This window comes from Schistocerca gregaria, chromosome 4, assembly GCF_023897955.1.
Source record: "Schistocerca gregaria isolate iqSchGreg1 chromosome 4, iqSchGreg1.2, whole genome shotgun sequence".
NCBI classification, from domain to species: domain Eukaryota; kingdom Metazoa; phylum Arthropoda; class Insecta; order Orthoptera; family Acrididae; genus Schistocerca; species Schistocerca gregaria.
In genome coordinates, this window is record NC_064923.1 from 263,003,337 (window position 1) to 263,009,336 (window position 6,000).

The window sequence follows — 6,000 nt, forward strand, 5'->3', positions numbered from 1 at the left end:
CAGCCTGAATCATATCAGCTGTGTATATTTTTTGTAAGGAGGAAGGAGGAGAGGAAGTTTTCACATGTGTGAAATATTTTGTACTAGTACAGAATTTCAGTAACAAGAAAATAAGAGTAGGTAGAACAAAATAGTTTTTCCAATAATTGTTACCCTTCACTCACATTCCCAGCCAGTTTACGTGGATGTGTGTAGTATCAGGAAGATAGAGCTAAAACATACTGGTAACTTTGCATATAATTTGTTTTCAAAAATTGCATAAATTTGTTTAAATGTTAATGAAAACACACAAAAAAGGTAAGAAAATACTGTGCAGTCGCCAATATTTTTAGCAAGTTCTTAGTTGTGAGTTTAGTGGAAACAAATCCAGAAAAAAAGCAATTCTGTGATAAGCCAATATTGCTGCAAAAAAAATTATATTACCAGACAGTTGTTCAGTGGCTGAAGAGAAAATGTCCATCACGGACATAGAAAAACTGAAAAGTAAAACTATGGTATTCACCTGCATAATTGTTGAACAAATGATTATTGGTGGAAAAATTGTTTTTCCAGATATTTAAAGAAAAGTTGTTTCAAGCTTCTGAAGTAAAAAACAATGCCTTGTTAAGAATGACTTGCAGTAAATCAATACTTAATGAATTTGATGAGCATTTTAAGAGAGATCTCTTCAATGCTTTTGAAATGTTGCTATGGATTCATTTTTCTTTTTAATGTGCTAATGTGCATAATACCTGTACGACTGTTCCTCCCCCTCCCCCTCCTCCTCCCCCTCCTCCTCCCCCTCCTCCTCCTCCTCCCCCTCCCCCTCCCCCTCCTCCTCCCCCTCCTCCTCCCCCCTCCTCCCCCTCCCCCTCCTCCTCCCCCTCCTCCTCCCCCTCCCCCTCCCCCTCCTCCTCCCCCTCCTCCTCCCCCTCCCCCTCCTCCTCCCCCTCCCCCTCCCCCTCCTCCTCCCCCTCCCCCTCCTCCTCCCCCTCCCCCTCCTCCTCCTCCTCCCCCTCCCCCTCCTCCCCCCCCCCTTACACACACACACACACACACACACACACACACACCAAAAAAAGGAAAAAATGAGCTTGGTTACTATACTCACAATGTATCTCTTTTTGCTTCAGGACAACGGCAGTGGTCGAAACCACTGGTCACAGACATCAGCTCAACCCAACAAGTCCAGTGCCAAGCAAACTTAAAGGCCATCTTACCAGCTCCATACTGAGAGTCTGAGTACCACTGCCATAGTCTTTAACAGGTGCTTCGTAATGGTACAACATGGCTCACTGTTTTCCAAATTAAACACTGTTAATGTGTTCAGTTTTTCATCCCTTGTTTTAAATTAAATATGCAATCTGTCCAAATTATAGAGCCATTTCCTAAGGCAAGAAAATGTTGGATCATGACTTAAGATTTCACTCATTTTCATTATATTAATATTTTGCAGCGCATGTTCTAAGACTTAAAGTAGTTGTTTGTATTGTTTCTTCTGTTAATAGGATTCATGGTCTCCAGTAACAGTTCGCAGATTAAATTGCATTGTATTTTTTGTTAGCTTAAAGTGTATAGGAAACCTCATACATTTGTAAATGATTGAATAGCGGTACCATCCCCTTTCTTGTATAGAATGTTTTTATTTGTGAAGAATTAAAGTGAATTAAATTAATATTCATTTCTATATTTTTGTTATTTCATTGCATGATCCGGAAAAAAACCTCTACCAAAGCAATTGCTGTGGCATTTGGATGGGATGAGCCCGCTTACACACTTAGGCACAAGCTGAGTGATCTCTAAAAAGACTGTTTGGTTTGCTTTCTGACTTTATTTTTCTCTCTTGTTCAGAATGTGTCACAGAGAGACAAACTGTTGCTAGCCCTCATGGGCTTACGCATCCTGTCACGTATTAGAGTTCGATAAACTTGTAGTGTACTTGTAGTGTTCAAAGAAAGCTATATCTCAACCCTGTGTATTATATGTGTAGCTTAGTTGTTTTGTAAGTATGATAAGAGATGATAAATAACTTATCAAATTAATATAAATATTTAATATTTTCTTTCTGTATTTTGTATTCCATTTTGTGGTTTATACAACAGTGGCTGCTGTTGCTCATTTTTCAATTAAGGGGGGAAAGAAAGATATACTAATGGCCATTCACTATATTTTTGGTGCAAGTTGTATGGACAATATTACTATTTGAGAACCTGTGTGATCTCTGTAGGCCCATAAATATTTCCAAGCTGATGGCTGATTTAAGGAGCTAATGTATAAATTTGGAGATCACATTGGCCAGTGTAAGCTTGGAGGTAGTAGCTTATAAAACGAGCATGTACAAAGGCTAATTAATAAATAGGTGTAATTGGGTTGCAAAAATTATGTTGTTTTTTACATCTTTTTAATGACTTCAGAATTGTAATTGTTGTTACCTCATTGTTGTTTAAAATATAGTGGTTTTCATATTTGTAAATTTTGTGCAAGCTTTAATATTTGGGACTTCACACCAAGCAGTAACAAAGTAGCACTGGCCAATATTGTGTACAGTTAAATAGATTAGTAAAGAATTTTTATGAAAAAGGCTGAGATTTGATTATAGAATACATCTTACAATCAGTGTACAGCAAATGGACAATTTGATTTGTAATTACATAGCAATTTTTCAACACTGAACTTGTCTTTTCTTGTCTACAGTGTATAAAACATACGCATGAAAGTGAATTTGAGCATTTATCTTGTTGATACCATCTCTTAAATTTTTTCACAATGATATTTTATTATCATAACAAGGCATGAACAAAATGAAATAAGCACATGTTATATTTGTTGTTTAAAGAAAATAAGAAACTAGACCAAAGACAACAGTAACATATAGTAATGATCTGCGTGCATAAAGGAAGTGCTGTAATATACAAGAATTATGAACAGTATGTAACTTAGTTTTGTATTATATCTTCTAAATGATGATGCCTTAAGGATGTGAATTGTTCGTAATCAAATGAACAATTTTCTGAGCATATGTCAGTCATTTAAAAGAGTGTTCTTCTATTTTTGACATGGAGCTTCTCCACATTATTTTCTGAAGGTCAGAAATTTGTCATATGTTGTGCTTTCTCTTCGAACTCCTAATTAGCAAAGTGGTTTTGAAATAGACCTGCATATGATATACTAGTCAATTACATTTGGATAAATTTCGATTTGTCAATGACGGAGCAATTTTTACCACGCTTTGTTTGTTATCACTGTAATTTACCAGTACCATTTGTCAAAGGAAAGAAATACAAATCATTTTCTGCTCATTTCATATTTGAATAGAAATATTTTCCTTTTTTTCTTTTTTCCAAGAAATCTTAGAAGCCACATTTGTTCTTCTAAAATAATCCAGTGAGTATAATCATTATATTATCATTAACTTGTATTTCACAAAAGGCAGAAGCTTTTCAGTTTAAGCACATTAAACTTTTAGTACACCATATAACCTGGTTCTGTGGCTTATTAAATTGTGAAAAAGTTCTTTTCTAGAATCTTTCAGAGATGTACTGCACAATGCTTGATTTCTCTGTAATGGCTGGTATTGCAAGAGACTTGAATATTTTCCAGTGTTTTTTGACAGTTGGAGGAAAATACATACACTGAATAACTATGTGAGTCCCCTAAAATACGGAGATGGAAATTATTTCCATGATACTGGAACTATAGTCATTGGTACACCAGCAAGAGATTGTTACCTACGAGCTGCGTACAATCTTAGCATTGTTCCTTGTCATAAATCCAGAAAATCTAGAAAAAATTTATTCTTGCCCACTAGACTAGATTGGCTGTTTGATGTAACCTGTGTCTTTCTACACCTTACAAGTTCATTTTAAAATGTTGAAAGAAAGTATTGATACTTGTGATTGCTTTAGTTGTCTCAGCACAATTGAGAGATCTATTTTTGGGTGTCCAGCCATGTTAACTTCTCCATTTTTCAGCATAGAATTTCAATGCCTAAAGTAATCATTTTCATTGTAGAGTATGCTGCAAGTGATTATCATAAAGCAGCCTTTTGCAGACCAATGAGTGAGTGCATACTGACAAATTTGTTCACATGAATGTGGAGACCTTTGTTGAGCTTGCTGTCCGAGATTCACCCATTCTACCAGCAGAACAAAATACCATATCCACTTGTTTGTCAAATAGGTCAGCGGTGCCTGCCACATGGCAGGGAGAGTCATAGTAACAGTCCCAGCTGCAATCCATCTGAATACTGCACAAGACAATTGAATTTTTAACATTTATCACAATGCTCATAAAGTCACTCATAGTATTGTAAAAATAGAAACTGTTCACTTCGGTAAACAAAAGTGAGAAGAGATGCCCAGTCACTCACCTGAACTTGATTGATGGGTGGAGCACTTCACAGTACAGTTATCATTAGCTTTTGGGCTACCATATAATTTTTTTTTTGGGTAAATTATGCATTCTCGCACAGACAACCAAATGCACCCACATACGGTGGACGTGTCACACTAGCAGTGAGTCATAATTTGTGTATATGTGGTTCACGCAAGAGCACATACTTCAACTGGAAAATATGTTGTAGTTTAAAAACTAGTCCTATTTTTATGCTGTTATGTGCTTGCATTTCCTCACTTGTTTATTGTTTCTTTCCTGGAATGTCCTTTATTGTAATCATTCTGTCCCTCTAATAGGTAAGTATTGTCTAACATTACAATTTTGTCTATAACTTGGGTGGAAAATTTCCTAAATGTTTTCATGGCAAGCCTGTGAGAAAACAAAAATTGCACTTAGAACACTAAAGAAGGGAGATACTTTCATCTCTGACCAGCAGTGTGAGTTGCCTGATGCATCTGATTATTTATAATATGTAATTCCCATTAAATCTACATGAAATCACATATAAATAAATGAAAAATTAAATGCTAACTAGATGCCATTATCTATTTAGTATAAAAATCACATAAGCACCTACTGTCGATGAGTGATTCTGAGCTATTGAGATTAAATTTTCTTTGAAAAGACATTCTGATTTAGAATACTACTTTGTTATATCTTCTATAGTTTTTTTTAATTTCATTTGTCATCCCATCATTGTGGAATGATGCTTTCACTTAGAAATAGCTTTTCGTAGTTATGTAACTATGAGCAAATATGAAAAACTCACTCGTGTCATTTCATATTTTTTAAACAGTCAACACCCAAAAGATGAAATTTTAAAATTTCATGATATTTTGCATTAAATATATAATTTTGACTATCTTAGAGCTCTCAGTCAGTATTTTATTCACTAAACAGTTAGCATTGTATTTCAAAAACATTAATCAAATTTCACAAGATAAAATCTACATGAATGAAGATAGAAACTGGAGATCACACATTGAAACTAAAATCTTAAAATCTTGTCTCCGGGAGTGGAAAGACTTACCTTGGAGGGGGGGGGGACAAAGGATAGGTATACACTTGCACACACACGGGCGGGTGTGTGTGTGGTAAGTTACAGTATCTTTGTTTTTAGATATATTTTTCCCACGTGGAATGTTTCCCTCTATTATATTCATAACAAAGATATTTTCTATACGTACATAAATGAGTCTCCCTTTGCTGTTTGTGTCTGTATGTTTAGGGCTTATATCTGCAACTACTATAGGGATTGTGATATGGTTTTCACTAATAGACTGATTCACAAGGAAATTTTGTGCATATGATTTATAAATTACGAAACTCTGATAAATATGTTGCCCACTGCAGTGAAAATGATACCATTACCATCTAGCAGTAAATGGCAGAACTCACTTGGAATCGCTTAAGTCTGCCCAACTGCAGTGGAAGGTCAATGAGAGCTACCACAGGCTTACTAAATCACATGTGCTTTGCTACATGTTGGATATTAAGTGATAAAAACAGATTTTTTTGGTTTACGGTTAATGTCTAAAGGCAGTGAAGGACAATGCGAGGAAAGGTTACACAAAAAATGTAGCTCATGTTGAACTGGTGCTGGACTCGGGCAGCTGGCAAGTGACT

The 6,000-nt window shown here is 35.6% G+C and overlaps 1 protein-coding gene across 12 annotated transcripts in view; it reads left to right on the plus strand.

Annotated features, from left to right (window-relative positions):
• The window catches only part of LOC126268160 (protein lingerer-like), a 317,435-nt gene extending 314,157 nt beyond the window's left edge, over nt 1-3,278 (plus strand). For all 12 annotated transcript variants that reach the window (XM_049973713.1, XM_049973717.1, XM_049973720.1 and 9 more), the window contains one exon: nt 1,113-3,278. The gene's annotated coding sequence lies outside the window, so the exon portion shown is untranslated. The remainder of the gene's footprint in view (nt 1-1,112) is intronic.
• The last annotated feature ends 2,722 nt before the right edge of the window (nt 3,279-6,000 follow it).